The following is a 24,569-nucleotide window of genomic DNA, read 5'->3' as shown; positions in this document are numbered from 1 at the left end:
GAGCTGTTGGCAATTAGTCATTAATCTCATTATGAAGTCAGCTGTAAACAGTCTGCAAGCAAACATTCTAGGAGAGTACCTTGAACAATAAGAATAACTGAACAGTATGTTCTAGCGTCTAGGAGACTAAAAACAAAATTGGCCCTTGTCCTTACACTAGTCCTTAGGCTGTCATTGAAGGCACTAAGGGTCATTTACATTGGTCGATTATTGCGCAAAATTCGTTCAAACTATCAGAAATGCGCGATTATCGTTATGTCTAAATGTAAAGCCATAATTTACTATTCGTCTACTTTTCACTTGAAAAATCATCGCTGGTTCACTGACTTCTCACTGCGTGTAAACGCTCCCCGCTCAGTGTCTCTTAAATACAATGTGAAGTGCTAAGCGAGAAGTGAGCGTTACTCAGCAATGATCTGCCTGTATAAATGCTCTGCAAGAGCGCTAACCACTAGCGGTGACGTCACTGCTGCAGGTCGTTTAGCCGACAGTTGTCCCATGATATTGGGGCATTACTCCAACATGCTCTCATTGCCATCTTGGCGACATAAACAGGACATATATGTTAACATTTGTGTATACAGTGAAACACACAGAGACGATCGCCCAAAGTTTTACTGAAGAATGCTCTAGTAGAGGCACAGAAAAAGGGTTAGTATATAGTGTAACATGGAACCGAAATCTACCACGGAAAATCTGGTCAAAACAAGACGTGCGGAATAAGTTGGCGCTATACAAATAAAGATTATTATTATTCACTGTATACAGTGTTTTAGGCAAGTTTGGAAAAAATGCTGCAAAGTACGAATGCTTTTAAAAGTGCAAGTATTAAAAGGACTATATCACCAACATTTTTTTGTCTTACCGTAATTAAAACCAGACAGTGAAACATTGTCCATTTGTCTAATGTTTTTATTTTTTGAGTGTAGAATGTTTTATTCAGTCGTCTGTATATGGCTATGGGGGGGGAGCTGTCATGTTAAAAGATTATTCCCTGCCCACGAGCGGAAATCAACTGCGATTTTCCGCAGCAAGCAAGTTCTATTTTGGGCGTAAAATCACACGGACAGCTTCCACTGCAGTCAATGGAAGCCGTCCGTCCCACGGCAAGTCACCCGGTCATCACTGGCGCGACGTCAGGGTCATGCCCTGTGCATGTGCGCCGACGCGCTGGCCGAGACACTCGCTGTGGATCCGGACAGGTGAGTATAGGGTCTCTGACCAGCACTGGGTACGATTCCGCTGCGAGATTTCAGTTGGAATCCAACCCAGCCGTGGGCAGGAGGCCTAAAGGTGAGGTTGTGAAAGATAGTCTCATGTCACAGGTCATACACCATGGCAAGACACAAGATAGTTACACTTCATCAACAAGGTCTCTTCGAGGCAAATATTTAATAGCAGATTGGAATTTCAAGACGTGCAGTTCAAGCTCTTTTGAAGAAGCACAAACATATGGGCAATGTTGAGCACTGTAGAAGTAGTAATTTACAAGGAAACTTAGTGCAACACTGAAGCATGGTGGGACTGCATTTCTGAAAATTCAGTTGGGGATTTGGTCAGGAATAATGGTGTCCTCAATGCCGAGAAATACAGACAAATACTTATCCATCATGCAATATCACCAGGGAGGCATCTGATTGTCTCCAAGTTTATTCTTCAACAAGACAACCATCCCAAACATACAGCCAATGTCATTAAAGGGTTTTTCCGGTATATGAAAAAAAGTTACACTGGCTTAAAATGCGGTAAAATTGAATATTCACTTATGCCAGCAGCTCCTCTTTCAGCGCTGCCGCCCCGCTAAATGGAACCCAGAAGAGGCTGTGGGCAGTTATGTATCGTTCATTGTGCACAGGCTACAGCGGTGATTCTTTCATGTCCGCTGAAGCCTGTGACTGGTTGAGTGGTCACTTGCACAATGAATGGCATGTGATCGCCCAACGCTTCTTCTGGGTTTCATGCAGTGAACGCCAGGACTGTGGTGCTGGATGGGGAGCCGTATCATCAAAAACTGTGTGCAAGTGTACCTATACTGTTTTGAAGGCAAAGAGCGGTTACACCAAATATTGAGTGATACTGATTTACATTTCTCTTTTGTTCATTCACTTTGCATTGCGTTTATTGACAAAAATAAACTATTACAGGAATTGTACCGGGGGTCAGAAACACTCTTTTCTCCTTAGGGAGAGCAACTATATACTATAAACTAAGTGAGGAGACTCAAATGGCCACGCACGCTCCTCTGGGTAATATGCAAATAAGGGAGATGATATAAATCCTCCACAGTGCCACCTATTGAAAGGCAGCATTCCTTCAAGTCAAAGTCAGACTTTTTATACAAGTCTTGTTACAATGACTGGGAATTAAAAGCAAAGCCAGACCCCATGTACATACAGCTGTTTCCAGGTTATTGCCCTTCATCAGTGTACAGTAGGAGTCTGGCTTTTGCTAGTGAGAGGCCTGGGAGCGTGCGTGGCCATTTGAGTCTACTCACTTAGTTTATAGTATATAGTTGCTCTCCCTAAGGAGAAAAGAGCGTTTCTGACCCCCGTCCCAGGCCTCTCACTAGCAAAGCCAGACTCCTACTGTACACTGATGAAGGGCAATAACCTGGAAACAGCTGTATGTACATGGGGTCTGGCTTTGCTTTTAATTCCCAGTCATTGTAACAAGACTTGTATAAAAAGTCTGACTTTGACTTGAAGGAATGCTGCCTTTCAATAGGTGGCACTGTGGAGGATTTATACCATCTCCCTTATTTGCATATTACCCAGAGGAGCGTGCGTGGCCATTTGAGTCTCCTCACTTAGTTTATAGTATATAGTTGCTCTCCCTAAGGAGGAAAGAGTGTTTCTGACCCCCGTCCCAAGACTTGTATAAAAAGTCTGACTTTGACTTGAAGGAATGCTGCCTTTCAATAGGTGGCACTGTGGAGGATTTATTCCATCTCCCTTATTAGGAGTTGTACCAGTATATCAAGTTATCCCCTATCCCCAGGCTGCAAAGCCATCAGGTATGGCAGGATTGTAGAAGAATGAGGTCATCGCTGACTCTGGGGATAGGATTTCGAACCTAGCATTGCACACAGAAAACTCACACAAATATGAAATCCATTCTTTTGGGCATTCTCTCGGAAAGCCTTGCCCATTGTTTTCAATGGGACCTTAAAAGACATTGCATGGCACTGAAGTCAATGGAAAACACTTGTGATCCTATCATGCATGTGAAATGCGCAAGGATCGCAATTTCACAAAAGTGATTTTTAATCGAAAACACTTTGCACTGCCATGAAAATCACACACTGGCAAGTGCGATATTGTGCCGAGTTTCTCTACCCAATCTGCACTCGCCTGTGTGAATGTAGTGTTAAACGCAAATTGATGGAGATGAGCGGCTTATATTTGGCAATATTTGGGAAGGATAGACCAGCCATGCAGCACTGGATGTAAGTACCCTCCGAGAGATACAGCATCATTTACCATCCCATGTACAATTCAAAACAGATGATCATATGGTCATAAGTGGGGAATGGGGGACTAGAACAAGGACATTTTCAAAGAAACATAGGGAGGGGCATGATGTAGGACTTTGGGAGAAACGGGGAGGGGGAAGTTGAATGGTAAAGCTGAATATATGTAGGGCTAATTAAGTGTTATTAATTACACCGCATTCTAAATCAGAAGATATATCCGTTTATACTGTATATGGCTTCACCCTACTACCTGCTGATCAGAAGAGAATAATTCAGACCATCATCTTGATTGTTGAAATCACTGTCTGCAAGTTCTGGTAATTAAAGGAGATGTCCCGAGGCAGCAAGTGGGGTTATACACTTCTGTATGGCCATAATAATGCACTTTGTAATATACATTGTGCATTAATTATGAGCCATACAGAAGTTATAAAAAGTTTTTTACTTACCTGCTCCGTTGCTAGCGTCCTGGTCTCCATGGTGCCGACTAATTTTTGGCCTCCGATGGCCAAATTAGCCGCGCTTGCGCAGTCCGGGTCTTCTGCTGTTCTCTATGGGGCTCCGTGTAGCTCCGTGTAGCTCCGCCCCGTCACGTGCCGATTCCAGCCAATCAGGAGGCTGGAATCGGCAGTGGACCGCACAGAAGAGCTGCGGTCCACGGAGGAAGAGGCCATCTTCAGCGGTGAGTAGAGAAGTCACCGGAGCGCCGGGATTCAGGTAAGCGCTGTGCGGGTGGTTTTTTTAACCCCTGCATCGGGGTTGTCTCGCGCCGAACGGGGGGGGGGTTTAAAAAAAAAAAAACCCGTTTCGGCGCGGGACATCTCCTTTAAGTGTCCCATGAGGCCTTGCTCACATATCACACTAAAGGCCTTGTTCACACGAGCGCTGTTTGCGCACATTAGAGGCGAGTGAAAAGAGCACTTCTATAATAACCAACGGTTTCCTATAGAAACGTTCACATGGAAGAATTTTAGATGCACTAAATTCATGCACCTAACAAAGATCAGACATGTGACTGTCACTTCAAGGTCATATCTAAGCTCCGTGGTACGAGAAAAGATAGGACCTGACCTATCTTTGGTGCGTGCTTTCCACAGACTCCTATGGGTGCTGGAAAACACACCCCTCGGATTGTGTGAACGGGCTAATACAAATAGCTGGAATTAACCCGTTCACACGATCTTTAGTGCAGTATAGTCACGATCTTTTCACGCGCCTATACGGCGCTAAAACAGCGCTCATCTGAATGAGGCCTAAGACAGATGTGGTGAGATCACATTATTGCCGTCATGCTTACATAGATTCGAAATTGTAATTCGGATGCCAGAGAACCACATTTTCAGGACCAAGGATCCTTTTACACAACCCAATATGGGCTGTGTAACGAGCATCAATTAACGAGACTGGCACTTGTTTACCTGGCAATTCAGACAGCACTGGGGATGAATGATTGTTCATATGATCGTTTGTGCCCAATACTGTTCCATTGCTGTCGGCAGCACATCTCCGAGTGATCGGCGGCACTTGTACAAGGCCTGATAAGTGGGTAAACAAATGTTCTTGTCTGATCATCAGGTCAGACAAATACACATGAGAGGCAGACTGTGCCCACCACCCCCTACCCCGTGAAGTAGCATGCATGTCCGAGGCGCTGTGCAAACCCAAGCCCACTGCATGGAGCGATAAATGAAAGTTTGCCGTTAGCTCTTGCAGCCTATTTATACAGGCAGATAAATCGTTGACAAATGCGGTCACAATTGCTTTTGCATATTATTCAGTCATTTATGTTCACTGCTACAATGTTCACACACAACGACATGCGAACGATTATTTTACTCCCAGTATAAAATGATCGAGAAGAGAACAAATTCTCATTCGTCATTCATCTTGAGAATTTATTTTGTTTACGAAGGAGAAGACAATCTCAGATCCCGTGTAGAAGCATGGATCATTAGGAGAAATACAAATCACACCAAGCTGTTGCGGTATCAAATGATTTCTAATGTCTTCAAAGTTGCAAGTTGTTTATACATCATAAATGACATCACAGGAAAAGTATATACCTCCAAAACTAAAAAAGACCCATATAGATGCAACGATCATCGCTCACAACTCGTTAAAAGTGTCACAATTGAGCGATAATCGTTACATGTAAACGCGCACCCATCATGCACTTTTCGTTAGTCATTCGTTCTTCGCTGCTTTTCAATCCGCTTAAAATCCATCGTTTGGTAGTTCGCTTATCGTTTGGTTTAAATGAAAATCGTTCAGTCGTTTAACGGTTTTTACCTCTTTTTCTTTACCTTCACTGATGCACATGCCATTCAAACAGACTATCATTGAATTATCGTTTCTCGTCTATTCTCCAACGATAATCGCTACGTTTAAACAGTCGTCTTTAAAAGCAAAACCATCGCTCCGTTTCGAGACTTTTAACGAATTTTGAGCGATGATCGTTGCGTCTAAATAGATCTTAAAAATACATGATAGGCTATAACTGAAATGATTAACATAAGTTCACACCTTTAGGGTGAAGTCACACGAACGTATATCGGCTCGGTTTTCACGCTGAGCCGATATACGTTGTCCTCGTGTGCAGGGGGGGGAGGATGGAAGAGCCAAGTGCAGGAACTGAGCTCCTGCCCCCCTCTCTGCCTCCTCTCCGCCCCTCTGCACTTTTTGCAATGTGGAGAGGTGGGACGGGGGCGGGGCTGATTCATGGAACTTAGCCCCGCCCCACCTCTACCCATTACAAATAGTGCAGAGGGGCGGAGAGGAGGCGGAGAGGGGGCCGGGAGCTCAGTTCCTGCTCCTGGCTCTTCCATCCTCCCCCCCTGCACACGAGGACAACGTATATCGGCTCGGCGTAAAAACCGAGCCGATATACGTTCGTGTGACTTCACCCTTAGGCTTTTTTCACGTGAGCGCATATCGGTCGGCCGTTTTCACAGCTGCCTGATATGCACTGTGAGCTGATGCATTGGATTCCAATGCATCAGGTGACATGGGCGTATTTGTGAGACATAATAATGCCCGGCCAAGCCAATATAGCGCCGGGCGTTTTTAAGTCGAGCCCAAAACATAGTTCTGGAACTATCTTTTGGACTGGAATACGTCGGCCGCTGCATGGGCTCCGTGACAATGGCCGACCAATATGCGCTCGTGTGAAAGAAGCCTTAAGGTGTAACTATAACAGACAAGGAAACAGTTATTTTCTCATTAGGAAGGAATGCAAGGGAGGGGGCTTGCATACTATCTTATCTCTGTCTTACCCAGTAACATACACTCACTAGTGTATAGAAATAGTTACATTTAACCCCTTCACTACTTATACTAGCAGGATGCTATATCTTTCTAGTCTATAATCTAATAGCAAAAGCAATCAACTGATACATTGATCTACAATTTCCTTAACAATTCAATTGTTGGCCTGTTTATAATGAACGATTATCGTTCAAATTTGCACGATTCAACGATTTTTTTGAATGATCGTTCCGTATAAAAAAAGCCCTCAGATGTTTGGTTGAGGAACAGGAAATGGCTTGGATGGAATTGAGTTGCAACAACAAAATACGCAGAGCTGAAGGTGCTTTTACATGGGACAACCTGTCGTACGCAAGATGCCCAATTGGTCATCCCTGCGATAATTGTTCCTATGCTTTTACACAGGAAGGAGCATAGCTAATGATGGAGGTGGTGCGGGCCGAGGATCGCAGTTGTTCATAAGTAACCGACCGCCTGTTTACACGGGCCGATTCATTGTTCGGTTTTCTGCATGCAGAAACTGAACAACGAATCAATTACATTCTTGCTGGATCGCGGGAATTCGAATGATTACACAGGTCTGCGATGAAAAAAATGGTTGCATATTTAATTAGTGGGTTTAACAGTATTTTTTGTGCTGATTACGGTAAAAATAGTGAAAAAATTCCATCACCCCTAGATAAGTCACAAATTTCACCTGAAATTTTCTTATTTTCAGGGTTTTTCAGGTTTGGTACGCGTACGACAACGAATCTAAACTGTCTGCTAGGCGTGACCTTGACTGCAGTCAGTGACTCAGTGTGGAGCCAGCCACTGTGGTGGACGCATCAAACAGTTTTGTGATACGGTATTTAGAAGAAATGGCTACTAGAAGATGTGTCAACTCTCCTAACTGTTTCTGTTATATTTGTGGGTCTTATATCGTCAAGAAGCAACAAAGGAACATTTCTAATTTTGTTCAGAAGGTGTATTTTGCATACTTTGGTATGAAATTAGGGGACCAAGATATATCTTGGGCTCCCCATATAGTGTATTCTGTGTGTGTTGAAGAACTGAGACAATGGTTTCAAGGTAAGAAGAAATCATTTCGTTTTGGGGTACCCATGGTTTGGAGAGAGCCTAAAAATCACAGTGATGACTGTTATTTTTGTTCTTGTTCAGTGCAAGGTTTCAATTTAAAAAACAGGAAGGACATTTCATACCCAACCAACATACGTTCGGCTATTCGCCCTGTTCCTCATGGAGTATTCCTTCACCTCCGGATACCCTGGACAATATTTTAGACGATTTAGACCAAATGTCACATAGTAGCAGCGATAATGATGACAGCTATGATCCAGGTACCAATGACCCTGAACTTTTCTCTCAATCAGACTTGAACGATTTAGTACAAGATCTGGGCCTACCAAAGGATTCAGCGGACGTGTTAGGGTCTAGACTTAAAGAAAGACATATGTTAGCGTCCGGTGTTTCATTTTCATGGTACCGAAAGGGAATTTGTCCCTTTTTTTACACAAGAGGGTGAACTAGTTTTCTGCAACAATGTACCTGAAATTAAGGAAATGTTCAACATAACGTATGACCCAGAGGAATGGAGACTTCTCATAGATTCATAAAAAAGGAGCTTGAAAGCCGTACTTCATCACAATGGTAACCAATATGCTTCTGTGCCTGTTGGACACTCAGTCCATTTGAAAGAATGCTACGAAAATCTTGGGTTTGTTCTTAATAAGCTCAGCTACTCTGACCATAAATGGACCATTTGTGGGGATTTGAAAGTTATTTCCATGTTACTAGGTCAACAAAGTGGTTACACAAAGTTTCCATGTTTCCTCTGTGAATGGGATAGCCGTGACGAGAAACAACACTATGTCAAGCAGACCTGGCCAATCAGAAAGGCTCTTATTCCTGGAGTTAAAAATGTTGAAAGACAAAGTTTAGTGGATCCTAAAAAGATCTTACTTCCACCACTTCATATCAAATTGGGACTAATGAAATAGTTTGTGAAAGCATTACACAAAGAAGGAGAGTGTTTCAAGTATCTTTGTGAACAGTTTCCTGGTCTATCAGATGCTAAGCTGAAAGAGGGAGTCTTCGTTGGGCCTGACATAAGAAAACTTTTAAAAGATGAAATCTTTGTCACTAAAATGGAAATGGAAGAAAAAATGCCTGGAATTCATTTAAACTTGATGTAACAGGCTTTCTTGGAAATAAAAAAGACCCAAACTACAAAACTTTGGTTGCTGAATTGTTGCAAAACTACAAAATCTTGGGCTGCAACATGAGTGTCAAAAGTCCATTTCCTTCACTCACATCTGGACTACTTTCCAGAAAATCTTGGGGCTGTAAGTGAGGAACAAGGAGAACGTTTCCATGAAGATCTAAAAGAAATGGAGCGCAGATACCAAGGTCGATGGAATGTCAACATGATGGCAGACTACTGTTGGATGCCATGCCATTTTTGAAATCTGTGCAAAAAACTACATAAAGATGATTTAACAAAATCAAAACAATTTTTTAAAAAGTCTTTTTGCAGACCTGTGTTATCGGTCCGTGTTAAAGCACCTTAAGAAGATTTGAAGTTGTCACTGATGCAATGTTACTATGCGACCCAGGTACTTCCTATACTCTTAAGAGACAGCAGTGCCTTCAAACATTATCATTATACTTGTGAATCTACAATGGAAACTATCATTTTTGCTGAAGTTTCCCCTTAAATACAGGAATGTCCTCATAAATATATTGTACTTACTTAAATAAAAGGCCTCTGATTTCAGCAGCAGTAATGAAGGTGTTTGGCACAATTAGTATCGCAGCTCATTGTGTTTCTTTAGGTTTGGAAAAATAGACTCTACAATACAAGTGAATTGAGTGTTTAGAAAATCAAGACTGCCCAAAAAGAACTGTAAATTATATTCTTCTCAGTTCTTAAGAAGTGGATGACAGCTAAAGAGTCTGTGAGGCTTAGAAAATGTGCATTTTTTTCAGATATTTATGGCTAAGCGATGACGTAGGTTTGAGTTCAAACACTACTGAGTCATCCTAGACAAGTGGGAAAGAATGCTTCATAATAACTAAAAATGAGATATTTTCTTATTTCTTTCTGATGATTTGTTGGATGGCAGCTGAGTCTTGCATAGTAATCATAGATGTCATAAGACATGACTATTGTTACGTAGCAAATCTTTTTCCATGAAAGGACATCGACAAAATGCCTTGTGTTATGTCCGCTGGGCGCACCTCACCACAAGTGGGATGCAAACGTATCCATTAAAACCGCAAACACACACATATAGTACTTGCACGGACTAATTGCACCTCTCTAGGAAACTGAATAGACAACTGTCCCTCACTGATCAGGGAAAGAGGGGCACCCCTGCCTAAAAGCGGAGTCATCGCCTTGATAAAGGCAGCCCCACTGTCTTCTTCTACTGACCTGACTATCCCTAATCAGGGAACTGGAGAGATGCACTAAACACTCAGGACACGACACTGTTCACACACACTGCACACAGAACAGGACTGCACATAAAGCATATGTCTGGCACCCTGCACAGACCTAACATACATCACTGTTCACACCAACATACAGTGTAACACATACCACATAGAACAGGACTGCACACACCACGTCTGGCCACTTGCACAGACATACAACACATGTCACTGTTCACACCAACATATAACAGGTAGTTCATACAACATGGACCCCATCCAGAGCTCACATGCATACCAATGGAAAACCATAGCCAGTTCAAGTGCATACCAATGGTAAACCATAGTCCAAGTGTCCTCACTCCAGGGGAATAGGGAGAGTCAGTCACCATGCAGACATAGGGAGCAATGTCAGGCATCACCCATCTGACACACATATATAAAATATCAAACATCTGGGGGCCACACCTGCCCAGGGATAGGGAGAAACCTGCAGGTTGCCTGCACCTCTGCGGTCACCGTAAAACACACTACACAATGCATGCACCCGAGAACGCAAGGAGGGGAGGGACAGTAGGTGCCCAAACCGTCTTCAGGGGAGGAAAGAAGGACACTTCAGACAAAGCATGCAACCAACAGCTATGAGTGGGACAAATAGTAATACATAAGACACTAAAATGACCAGCAATCTCTCCCAAGAGCTAGCTGGTATTTATCTGCAGCAGACCATGGGGATTGGCTGCTGGAGAATACCACACACAGCCAGCTCAATTAACTCCTACCTGTGAAGGTGTGTGTAGTGGCCCAGAGAACCATCCTGGTCCCCTCCATATATGTCATACATGTTTGTCCTATGTGGATGCACTGTGCAAAGCTTGTCTTGCCACTTCCAGTGTGTGTGTTGCACTGCTGCTTAAGTAGGGGGAAAACTGAAGTGGCCAATAACACCATCCTGGTCCCCTCCATAAATGTCATGCGTGTTTATCTTATGTAAATGCACTGTGCATCGCACAGCTGCGATGCTTAAGAGGTTAACTCTGCTAAAATCATAGTCTGCATGTAAATGTATCAGTCTGTCATGTCATGTGGTGTGAGTGAAGTTATAAATGTGAGAGATTGAGAGTGGGAAAGGGGTTCAAGTCCATCTTCAGTGAGAGTTGCTTCTCTAACACAGAGCCTCATGGAAGCACCTTCAGCTTCCATATAGGTGAAGATGGAGGAGAAGGAGAGATATCCCGTAGCGACTGAAATCTGGATGTGAGTGGAGTGAGCCCCAAAAACCTACAAGAGAAAGCATTCATCAGTAATTCTGTATATAGAGGTCCAACGTAAAGGTACTAACTCAAATTACAAGTCTTTCCTGCGTGGCCGTCCAGAATTAGGATCACCGCGCAGAAGTATGCTACAGGTCACACCCACACGTCTCCACTGCAGGGTGTTGATACTAATCTTTTGAGTAAATAATTGTAGAGTAACCCCTACCCACTTTCCTTCTCCGGAGTGCTCCCAATCCAGGAGCGGTACCTGACGGATAATGTGGAGTGTAGGTCCGGTGTCATCCTGTACATCCTCCCTGATTTCTGTTGTACCTGCATTACTGTGAATAATTGTTTGCCACAGTTTATTATAAGTAAAGTTATACAGTGCCCTAACTGTTCCTGGGGACCCGAGGTACTATACACAAGTGTCTGTATTTCTTCTCCGTCACGTAGCATACCGGTGTGTGGGAACAGTGGCTTCACGAGTGATAACTACTATCCCCATCATCCCGTTTATTGGCATTCCTTATCCTAGGGGTGTCGAAGGTGGCCTGCAATTCAACTCTGGCCTTGGCTGCGTGTCATCCCTCAGGGAAGAGAGACGGGTAAGTGCCGACGTGACAAGCCAACACTTTACCCTCCCAGTTCTACACGTTAGTCAGGTGTCCGGGGTACTCCTCTGGGGTGTTGCATGTGCACAAGTAAGCCTGTAGAACCACAGGTCCCAGATGCACAACCTTAACACCTTGGCTGTCAAGTCACAGGCATTCAAAATTCTTTCCTATATTGTATGCATACACTATAGTGCTGTCCCAAAATAACATAAAGGAACATTAAATATCAGCCGGAAATGCAGAAAATAGTAAAAATCTTAAAAGATTTTCATGTGTTATGCAAATAAAGCTTAGCAGTTGTATAACGACAAGGGGGTACCTAGAAGAAACACCGCATTGTAACAATGCATCAGTGACAACTTCAAATCTTCTTAAAGGGGTTGTCCCGCGCCGAAACGGGTTTTGTTTTTTTTTAACCCCCCCCCCGTTCGGCGCGAGACAACCCCGATGCAGGGGTTAAAAAAAACAAACGGAGAGTGCTTACCTGAATCCCGGCGGTCCGGCGTCTTCATACTTACCTGCTGAAGATGGCCGCCGGGGTCTGCTCCCTCCGTGGACCGCAGCTCTTCTGTGCGGTCCATTGCCGATTCCAGCCTCCTGATTGGCTGGAATCGGCACGTGACGGGGCGGAGCTACACGGAGCCGGCATTCTGCACGAGCGGCTCCATTGAAGAGAGCAGAAGACCCGGACTGCGCAAGCGCGGCTAATTTGGCCATCGGAGGGCGAAAATTAGTCGGCTCCATGGGAACGAGGACGCCAGCAATGGAGCAGGTAAGTATAAAACTTTTTATAACTTCTGTATGGCTCATAATTAATGCACAATGTACATTACAAAGTGCATTAATATGGCCATACAGAAGTGTATAGACCCACTTGCTGCCGCGGGACAACCCCTTTAAGGTGTTTTTAAATGGGCCAATAATCATTTGAATCCCCGCGATCCAGCAAGAATGTAATTGATTCGTTCAGTCACTCGTTGTTCAGTTTCTGCATGCAGAAAACCGAACAATGAATCGGCCCGTGTAAACAGGCAGTCGGTGACTTATAAACAACTGCCTGCTTACTGTGAATGGAGGAACCGTTTACCTGTTTACCCGCACAGCACTGAGTTTTTAGCAATTTTTGATGAAGAACGGTATGACACTCTTGCCTCACCCTCCGTATTCACCCGATCTCGCTCCATGTGACTTCTTTTGACAAATACTTTAAGCAGTGGAAAATGAAACAAAATTGCATAGCTGCACATTGTTCGTATGATTCGGCCATCACAAAATAGGTGAAAAACTGAACAACTTGTAAATAAGAAAACATTGGAGCCAAACACAACCTTCCCCAACAATATCAGCTGGCATACCACCTCAGAGGGGTTCCGCAGTCATTCACCTACCAACAGAGGCCTGGACTAGTAACGCCCCACAACCACCAGAAGACCCCTGTTTCTTCTGGGTACCTCCTCATATATGAGAGAGTTGCATAACTTGTCATTATACAACTACTAAGTTTTATTTGCATAAAACAAGAAAATCTTTTACAATTTTTTACTATTTCCTGCATTATCATTTGCGGCTGATATTTAATGTTCCTTTATGTTATTTTGGGACAGCACTATAGTGTATACATACATAATGGGAAAGAATTTTCAATGCCTGTGACTTGCCAGCCAAGGCATTTTGTCGATGTCCTTTCATGCAAAACGATTTGCTACGTAACAATAGTCATGTCTTATGACATCCATGATTACTATGCGAGCTGCCATCCCACAAAGCGTCAGAAAGAACTAAGAAAATATCTCATTTTTAGTTATTATGAAGCATTCTTTCCCACTTGTCAAGGATGACTCAGTAGTGTTTGAACTCAAACCTACGTCATCGCTTAGCCATGAATAATGGACGCTTGAAATGGTTAAAATCTGTCATTTCAGGCACAGGCTTAACTTGACGCTTCTGGGCCTCAATACAAAACTTCTAACGGGGCCCCCAACTATAATACTTTATACATAGTACTGGGCTCCCTATATGCAGAAGAAAAGCTTTAAAGGTCCCCTAAAGCTCCTGGGCCCGGGTGCAACTGTATCCTCTGCATCTCCTATAGTTACGCGGTGACTTTAATATGATGGGTATGAGCAGTTTAGCACCAAAGCAGAAAGAGACATAAGATAAGTGTTTGCAAGTTGTTTCGGCCAAAATATCGAACACCCTCTTACCCTGTTAAACTACATTTTCTGCTTTTCGGCAAAAGTAAATATTAAACCCTATGGAATATGTAGAAGGAGCAGCTTCCAAGTACCTCTGGGGTCAGTTATTTTAGATGTACAATGAAGACAGGAAAATCAGTCAGTTGGTCAGCCAATTGCCCCTTTCCTCAAATGTGGACCCATGCGAGTGTCACAACCCACACACACATTGGTAGATTCCATGGAAATCAAGGATCTAAGAAGTCTGAGAATAAGGCCGCTTTTACACGGACGACACGGCAACACCGCAAGAAAATCGCAGCAATATCGCATTGCTGCTGAGTGTGATATCGCTGCGTGTTCTCGCGGCAATAGCTCGATTTTGTAGCGCTACAAAGCCGCATGTGATGCAACAAAGTCACGCGACTTTGTAGTATCACACACAAGGATTTTTGGAGGTGGGGTGGGGGGTGAAGGGGGATTGAAATATAAGCCCTACCCTGAAAATAAGCTGTAACTGAAGAATAAAAAAATTAAAAAAGGATACATCCCCCCTTCCACACAGTCTGGGGCACCGCAGCAGCTTCTTCCCAGGTCCCGTCACTGATCATCTTCTGGGGTTCAATCACTGCCATTCATCAAACACTTGCTGTAATTGGCTAAGCGTCAGCCAATCACAGCCCGCGCTTCCAGGAGGCAGGGATTTTTGAATCCCCGGCCAGAAGATGAAGAGGATCAGTGCCGGGACCAGAGGAGAAGGTGCGGCCGTGCTGACAGCGCGTCTAAGGTGATGTATGTGTATTCTTTCTTCTGCAGTTATGGCTTAGAGTACAGCTTTGACAGTTGCATTTGTGACTGTCAAAGGTGCATTGCAGGAAAACCGCATTTTTGTGGGATGCAATGCAACAAAGAGGAAGGCTCCACAGGGAAACATGGGCTACAAAACCTTGCGAGGCACAGGCATATCGCCGGACCTGTGAGGTTTGTGTGTCGGGTTGTTACATGCTATAAAAAAGGTCGCATGTGTGAAGGAACCCATAGGAAAGCATGGGCTTCACATACATGCGATTTGTAGTATTGTAGCAACACGACAAACCGAGTGACTGTCGCCCGTGTAAAGGAGGACTAGAGGTCTGTATAATAAAGTATTTTCTGAAGATTACACCTATATAAGTGACGCATCATTTTTCTAACTAGAGCGGGAGAAGTGCTCACCTTGTTATGGAAGTCCTAATGATTCTGTATAGTTACCAGAGCAGATGTCATCCGTGTAGCTGAGCTGTGAAGGAAACACTGTCAGATTCTTGGAAGAGGATAAAAGGCTCAGTTAATAGTATAGTGGCACTGGCACATGGAAGGAAAATGTGATGCCAAGTGACTTGTCTCACCATTTTGGAAGCCCTGATCAGAAGACAGAAAATCCCTCGCAGCTGCTGCCAGTCTTCTGGTCCACTGATCTCTGCAGCTATAAAGTGCGAAAATCAACTGCAACCAGTCAGTTGTGCAAAACACCTTACAGCCTGCAATGTGCCGACAAGAAGGCTCAGTATGTGTATCATTCAAGGGGATATAGAGTCTAGTAAAGTATGGAGATTGTGGTCAGGGATGATGGTGGAGGTCTACACTATATATGGGAAAAAGTTTAAGGGTGTCTTCACACTGGCAATGAAATCTGCACATGTGCGATTTTTTAACGCTTGCGATGCAATGTTAAAACAAAATTATTTATTCCATAAATTATTCCATCACCTTGGAAGCGCTGTCATCTCTGGTGCACTTCTTCTCCTTTTCTTCTGGCTGGGGATTTACAATTCCCGCCTCTTGAAAGCGCTTCCTCTGATTGGCTGACCGCTGTGACCAATCACAGGCAGTGCTCAGCTGTCGTTCTATGGCTGAGCGCTCAGCCAATGAGACCAGTGATTTCTTGGGGTGGGGATTTTTCAATCCCCGGCCTCCAGAATACAGAAGAAGTCTGGCGAGTCGGATGGCTCTTCTAGGTGAGTATAATTTTTTTTTTCTTTTACTTTTTTTACAGCTAGGGCTGATTTTCAAGCCCTTCCCCGAAAATTATCGCTGCAGGGGTTGCCTGCAACCCACTGCTTTCAATGGGGCCACAGCAGTGCCGACCCCATTGAAAGCAATCGGATAGCATCGTGGACGTCTGCCACAGCTGTGACAGTTGTGACAGAGGATTCCGTTATCCCCGCGGGGATGAAGGAATCCTCTGATATACTCCATATGTTCTTAATGGGGATGGCGCTACTGCCGCCGGCCCCATTGAAAACAATGAGCAATATGTCAGAGTTCTCTCTGTGCTGCGAGGCACTCGCTCTCGCATCGCTGGAAAAAAATATCGCTAGTGGGTAGGCACCCGTAAGGAGAGGTATACTGGTCACACATTAGAAGTCTCCATTCACTTTTTCTAGCCTACAGACCCCAAATAAAAAAAAATACATGCAAAAGTCTGGAGTATAAATAAAGCTTTATTAAAGGGTTTCTGTCATCACCTGTGAGCCCCATAATCTATGTTATAGGGCTCAAAGAACGAGGGGTCTGAGGAGCCTTTTCCAGAGCTGTGCTCCTGAGAAATCAGTACTCTCACGAAGCATGCCTCTTTTCAGAAGGTCCAGGCTCCATTCACATAGCACTGCTCTGGAATGAGGAACTCGGTGAACATAAAAAGCAGCTCCTCAGGCCCGTCCCCTCGCCTTTGAGCCAATAATGTAAATTATGGGGCTGAAGAGTGATAATAAAGGGCCTTTAACTCCTTAAGGATGCAGACCTTTTTTTTCCATTTTCATTTTTTCCTACCCCCTTTTAAAAAATCATAACTCTTTGATTTATCCATCGACTGTCTGAGGGCTTGTTTTTTTGTGCACCAAGTTGTATTTTTCAATGGTACCATATGATGCACTGAAAAAAAAAAAATTTACTGGAGTCAAATTGAAGAAAACAAAATTCCACCATCTTTGGTTGCATCTTGTTTCCACGGCGCACAAACTGCAACAAAAATGACACGCTAATTTTATTCTATGGGTCAGTATGATTACTACGATACCAAATTTATATAGTTTTTTTCGCTGTACTACTTGTTTTTCTTTTCAAAGATATTTAATCGTTTTAAATCAGTTTCTATCGCCATCTTCTGACGGCCATAATTTTTTAATTTTTCCGTTGACATAGTTGTTCGAGGGCTCATTTTTTTGCGAGACATCCTGTGGTTTCTATTGGTACCATTTTGGAATACATACGTCTTTTTGATCGCTTTTTATTACATTAATTCTTGGGGACGGGGTGACCCAAAAAAAAGCGCCATTCTGGCGTTCTTTTTTTTCTTCTTCTAACGACGTTCACCGTGCAGGGTAAATAATGCATTACTTTGATAGATTGGACAGCGATACCAAATGTTTTTTTAATTTTATTATTTAGAGTCTTTTATTATAAAAATAGCAAAAGGGTGGAATTGGTAAACTTTTATCTTTTTTTAAAATACTTTTTAATTTTTGCCTCTTTTTTAGATTCCCAGAGGGTCCGATGGTTTGATCACTCCTACAGTATGATGTAATACCATAGTATTACATCATACTACGATCTGAGAGGCATTCTATCAAGCCACTCCACAGGCTTGATAGAATGCCTGTCAGATCGTAGTATATAGATCGCTGTCCATACGCAATGCATTACACATGGATAGTGTTTTCACAAGCATCCCCACTCTGAGCAGAGCATGAATTAAAATAAAAAAAAGCAACAGTCACACTGCGCGTGTCTGTGTGCAAGTGGTACGCGGCCATTCACAGTGCACTCGCAGGCCACACGCAGTCTCTGCCGGCAGCGTGTATGGCTGTGAATGGGTAAAACGTTGCGGGTCTACTGACAGGGTTTTACGCATACGCCCGTGTGAATGAGCCCTTAAGCTGTATTCATGCAAACGAGTTCTGTCCAGTTGCGAGAAGGACAGAACTTGCACATAAAAAGAACCCATTAATTTCAATGAGTTAATTCACATAAGCAATTCTTCTCTCAGACCAATAGTGCTCAGAAAAATCTCAGCATGTTCTATTTTTGGTTGATTCTTGTCCAAGAATCAACCATTATTTGCTATTGCAGTGAAAAAAAGTATCACACTGGCACGCCATGTCGTACATGTAAGGGCTCTTTCACACAAAGGCATGTGTTTTAACCCCTTAATGACATGGCCTATTTTGGCGTTGAGGACCAAGCGATTTTTTGGTATTTTTCCATCTCCATTTTTCAAAAGCCATAACTTTTTTATTTTTCCGTGGACGCGGCCGTGTAAGGGCTTGTTTTTTGCGTGGCGATCTGTAGTTTTTATCGGTGCCACTTTTGGGTATATAGACAATATCGTAAATTTTTTTTTTTTTTTTTAATGATAACAGGGAGAGAAAACGCATCAATTCTGCCATAGATTTTTATTTTTTTTTTACAGCGTTAATCATGCAGCATAAATGACACACTAAAATTTTTCTGCGGGTCGGTACGGTTACAACGATACCAAAATTGTTATATTTTTTTTAGGTTTTTACACTTTTTTGCAATAAAACCCCCTTTTTTTGGAAATCTTTTTTTTTTCTCTATAGCTGCATTCAAAGTCCTGTAACTTTTTTATTTTTCTATGTACGGAGCTCTATGAGGGCTTATTTTTTGCGAGACGAGCTGTAGTTTTTATTGGTACCATTTTGGGAAATGTACCGCTTTTTTGATCACTTTTATTGCATTTTTTGTGAGGCAAAATGCTAAATATTAGCATTTTGCCTCTGTTTTTTAGCGTTTTTTTTTACGCTTTTTGTCGTACAAAATAAAAAGCGTGTTCAACTTTTTGTACACGTCGTTACGGACGCGTCAATACCCAATATGTGGGGTTTTAGTTTTTTTTCCCTTTTTTTATGCTAATATTAGAAAAAGCATAAAAAAGGGGTTTTTTACATTTTTTTTTTTACATTTTTATTTTTTTTACACTTTTCTTTTCTTTTTTTTAATACTATTTGAGTCCCTCTGAGGGACTTACATCACTGTGCCTATGATCGCTGTCATAAGGCATGGCAGAGCTACTGCTCTGCCATGCCTTATCGCTTGTACAGCGATAATAGGCACAGGCAATACAGGACGCCAGTGTCTGGCGTCCTGTTGCCATGGTGACAGGCCGGGCTCTCGCGATAACATCGCGAGTTCCGGCCGGAGACACACAGGGATCGCGATCCCTCTGTGAACTCTTTCCCTGCCGCGATCTACTTAGATCGCGGCAGGGAAGGGGTTAACAGCGGCGGGCGCATCTCCGATGCCCCCCCGCTGTTGGAGCGGGACGCCGGCTGTGACTGACAGCCGGCTCCCGCTGCGGGATAGCGCGGGATCACATGTGATCCCGTGCTATCTCCAGGACGTACCAGGTACGTCATGTTGCGGGAAGTACCAGGCTGCCATGACGTACCAGGTACGTCCAGGAGCGGGAAGGGGTTAAAGTGCGCCCGCCAGCGCCGTAAAAATGCATAAAAAGGCGCTGAAATAGCAGACGTTTAGATGGCCCGGCGCATGTACGCCAAGCCCGCATTGCCATTGGGTGTGCGGAGACAGTTTAGCTCTGCTAAACTGCCTTCTCTCTTTCCGCCCCCTCGCTGACTCTGGGGAATGGGTGGGGGTGGTACAGGGTGGCAGCTAGTGTGCTAAGCTCCCACCCCCTCTCTGCCCCTTGTCGGCAGCCAGCAATGGGAAGGGGCGGGATGGGGCAAGAGCTTAGCAACTAGCTCCTGCCCCCTCCCATTGCAAACAGCCATCAAGGGGCGGAGAGGAGGAGAGAAGGGGGATGGAGTTTAGCAGTCACCCTTCTCCGGCCTCTGTCATTGGCTCCTTTAGGAGTCTATGCAGCGGCCGACGTATTCCAGACAGAAAGATAGTTCCAGGACTATCTTTCCTGGTCGATGTAAAAGCACCCAGCCGAAATGTGCTATCTTGGCCGGCCAGACGGGCGGTTTTATGCAGCGGAACATCGCCCACCTGATCTGATGCATTGGAATCCAATGTTTCAGATGGTGGCGTATATTGGCCGCCTGTGAAAACAGTGGCCGATATACGCTCGTGTGAATAAAGCCTAAGTGTGATGCATTTTTTACCATTTTTAACTGTTCGAAATACATGCAATCTTTTTCACACATGTGAAAAATACATGTACATAGATGCAAATCATGCATTTTTAATGCCAAAATGCATCGTACTGATCTACATTGCACTGTCCTGTGTGAATAAAGCGTTATTCGTAGCAATGCTAAGTCTATGGAAAGTAAAGGGGAGGGAGGAGGAGTGGGATAGAAGCAGAGACTTACACAGGCACTACAGCACCCAACAGGTGAGTGGTTTACAGCTACTGAAATCACATCTACACTGCTCAGAACTGCTGTACACTGTCTTCCATGATGGTGTTATTTCTTTCTATGTGCTGCACAGAGTTACAGAGCACAATCTGCTGTTTTCTCCATGTGCAGTCAGTGCACAGAGCTATATTAAAAAAGCAGTCTCCTCCCACTAACTCAGGGAAAACTGAAAATTAGATACACAGCCTGCGGAGGGGAAAATGGTTAAAAATGCAGTATACAATTCATACAACAGCCAGATATAGTGTTATTCATCATATACTCACTCATTGAAGCTCATTCTGAAAAGTCATCTAAAAGTGCAATTACACTTTAACGTTTTCTTTAAAGGTCTATTAAAATGCGATTGCTCACCAGCTTATCTTTGAATCCTATATGGAAGTATCTCGCATGGGCAGTTTTTCTACCTTTCTGGATACAACGGAGTTTATAGAGCTGCTCTGGTGATATTGTGGCACACTGCTATGACTTAGCTGTGTTTTACTGAAACAGCAAAACTGATCTAGAGAATTTGAAGCTTAGCATACAAAGCACCCTATCCTTATCCTCATTTCTTCAAAGTGATAAACATCAATTAAATAAAATTAATGTGTGGAGCTGCACACACCGACGAAAAGATATTTCAGTCTGCAGAACTGTTATAGAGTATGTTCCCACGAGGTGGATAAGCTGCCTAGTTTTCGAAACAATTTGTGTTCCTCTATAATATGCAGCGTATTACAGTAGCAGCAATGTGGATGGGATTTACAGAAATCTCATTGACACACTGTGGAAAAAAACTGCGGCGTATCAATTTATGCTGTGGATTGGTCGCAAATTTTTAGCAAAATTTTCCCCAATAGGCCCAATGTGAAAGCCAAATTTTGCACCAAATCCAAATTGTTGTGGATTTTTCTGTGGATTAGTCACAGATTTGCAACGAAATCTGCAGGCATGGGCAGCATGTAAAATAAAACTATCTGTAAAGTAATTTTAAAAAACATTGTACATTTTCTCCTCGCACTCCTGTAGAATCTTGCTTGTTTCCTCGTCAGTCTCTGTATTCTAGTGATTTGGACAGATTTTCGATAGCAAATTTGCCCCATGTTAATATACCCTTACATTGGAAATCCACCCAAAATATGGCCTCCCTCAGATGGCTGCGTTGGATCCCACTGCGAGATGTGCCTCTGCAGTCACCCGTGGCTCACCTTGCTTCTGGCGTCTTGTTCCACTCTGCTATGTGCCGACTGCCGCCCAGCCACACGTGTGCAGAGCAGAGCCTGAGCATCACCAGTGACGTTTCTGTGCAGGTCTCTGCGAGGCTCGCACAGAAAAAGGACACGCCACAATTTGTTTACCGCGCAAGTTTTAACGCGATCAGATCACAGCTGTCTGCATAGGATTGCATTATCTAATGCAATCCTATGGCAGCGGGCACGGGCGGAAATTCCGCGGAATTTCCGTCCATGTGCATTCAGCCTATTGTAGCAGCATGTCAGATTACATACCGGTAGATTAAAAAAAATAAAATAAATCAATCTTGTTATTTGTATAGTGCCAATTTATTCCACAGCAGCTTTCAGATTATTTATTTATTACCCCCCAGCAAGGTTATTTTACAGACCTTGAAAGGATGGAAAGGCTGAGTCAACCTTGAGCCGGCTACCTGAACCAAGCGGAGATCAAACTCGCAACCTTCAGGTCGTGAGCAAGAGCTTTGGACCTTACATAGATCTAGAATTATGTGACAACATAATGCAAATTTTGGAGTCTGCTTTTGAAATCTGTTTGTTTTTTGTTTTAATCTACGCCTTGGTAAACAATGAAGGGACACCTTGCTTCAAGAGCAGCAGTTCATTCATTAGTTTACCTCCCTGATCAAATATTGATGGCCTATCCTAAGGGAGACCATCCATATTAAAGTTCTGGAAAAAAACACTTTTGAGTTTTCTGCACCATTTTAGCTGCATTCTTCTGCATTTGGACCAGAAACCAAGAGGAAATTAGCTAAAAAGAAGCCAAGAACTATCAATATTACCAGTATTATGTAGAAAGAGTATGCAGGGGGTGGGCACAGCAGGAAGTCTGTGAGGTGCATCTTCAGCCAATAGCTGCAGTGCAAGATGTGATGTGTTTGGTGCTGGTTTGGGAAGTTCTCTGGTACAGCCCAGTAATATACAGCCATTGTGTTATTCCCTGTGGTGTTAAAGGTGTTTTCCGGGACTAAGATACTGATCAGCTATTATCAGGATGGGTAATCAATATCAGATCGGGGGTGCTTTGGAATCCATTATTTATTTGTTTGAAGAGGGTCATGTTCATCAGTCACATAGCCTAAGAGAAGCTCAGTCCCATTCAAATGAATGGGATTGAGCTGCTACAACAGAGACAGCCACCGTACAATGTATGGCACTGCGCCTGGTATGCACTCAAGCAGGCGCAGTGCTTACCGGAGCATCGCAACCTCTTCAAACTGATGATCAGTGGTGGTCCCAAGTGGAAGACTCCCACCAATCTGATATTGATGACCTATTCTAAGGATAGGTCATCAATATTTTAGTCTCGTATAACCCCCTTTAAGGACCTATAGTGTAGCAAATACTTGAAAACTTACATTTGATGGACTGTAGTGAAAGAATTAACACCTCTGGTATGTTACATGGCTCTAGTACATCCATTTAGGCCTCCTGTTCATGGGCGATATATCATTTAGTTATCCATGATGATAATCTGCACGCAGGTAACGCAATGAACGCTTTTCATAGGATAACTATGGAAAGTGCAGTGCGATGTACACAAGCGGAAAATTGTGGAATGCCGCGATAAAACTATCATTAATGATAGGTTCATCACGGAAAATTGCGGTGACTTTAGCATTCTCCCGCGGCGGAAATCCGCTGCGGGAAAACGCTACGCCCGTGGACAGGTGGCCTTAGTTAGAAATATCTGCCTAAAGTTTCCCCTTAAGAGATAATAATTATAAACAGGCTTTTCTAAAAGGTGACATTGGATGTGCTATACTGTATTTGTTTTAAGGCATCTCATAAACCAGGGCCGCCATGCGTAGACCAAGGGTCTAAGAAATGTTTAATAAGTCATCAATCTTCTATTAAATAGCTCAGCACACATTTATCAAGTGTCAAATCTTTCCATTCATTAAAATCTAACAGTGCATAGATAGTGGACAACATTTGCATTTAGTCTTGTTACATTTGTAGATACCTGTAACAAGACTTAATGCAAATGTTGTCCACACATTCAACAGGGCAGGGAAATCATTGTAATGGGATCTGAGGAAGAGCTGATTAAAATAAAGAACAAACACAGACTCAATTGTGATAGTCAATTTATCATCTATTTATTAGAATGTAGCTGTGGGAAAAGGTATATAGGAAGGAGAAAACATGCATTAAGGGCACGGATTAATAATCATAAATTCAACATCCGAAGGGTATTCACCAAACATGGAGTATCCCGTCATTTCACAGAGGTCCACTATTGCCAAACAAAAGATCTCTTGGTAACACCACTTGAACAGATCCAAACTAAATCCATCAGCCATCTCAGAAGAAAAGAAATGTATTGGATCTATAGGTTAAAAGCTTTAACACCATTAGGTTTAAATGAAATTTTAGAAAAAATCTAATTAATTACTCCTGTATATTATCTAATATTATCATATTCACGATATAATAATTATAGAAAAATACAAGAATATGAATTAATGTATGTAATGTACCCCCTCAATGAAATTTTAATAATGGAAAACAAGAAATACCTATAGAATAGTGATTGTATTTATGTTGGTGCTGTCAGTGTATTGTATAGTAGACTAATCCAATTTTATCTAAGGAAATATGTCAGTAATAGAAGGAATGGAGTTAAGGCCCTTTTACACACAACGAATAACGCTCAAAATTCGCTCTAAACCAATCTTTTGAGCGATAATCGTTGTGTGTAAATGTGTGCCCATCGTGCACATA

The 24,569-nt window shown here is 43.1% G+C and overlaps 1 protein-coding gene across 2 annotated transcripts in view; it reads right to left on the bottom strand.

The window, feature by feature from the left end:
• Window positions 1–9,580, bottom strand: part of LOC136591276 (sorting nexin-31-like) — a 129,683-nt gene extending 120,103 nt beyond the window's left edge. For both annotated transcript variants that reach the window (XM_066588491.1, XM_066588492.1), the window contains exon 1: window positions 9,489–9,580. The gene's annotated coding sequence lies outside the window, so the exon portion shown is untranslated. The remainder of the gene's footprint in view (window positions 1–9,488) is intronic.
• Between the last annotated feature and the right edge of the window lie 14,989 nt (window positions 9,581–24,569).

The sequence above is a fragment of the Eleutherodactylus coqui genome, unplaced genomic scaffold, assembly GCF_035609145.1.
Source record: "Eleutherodactylus coqui strain aEleCoq1 unplaced genomic scaffold, aEleCoq1.hap1 HAP1_SCAFFOLD_28, whole genome shotgun sequence".
NCBI lineage: Eukaryota > Metazoa > Chordata > Amphibia > Anura > Eleutherodactylidae > Eleutherodactylus > Eleutherodactylus coqui.
Note: the sequence above shows the minus strand (reverse complement) of the source record. Positions and strands in the feature narration are given on the sequence as shown.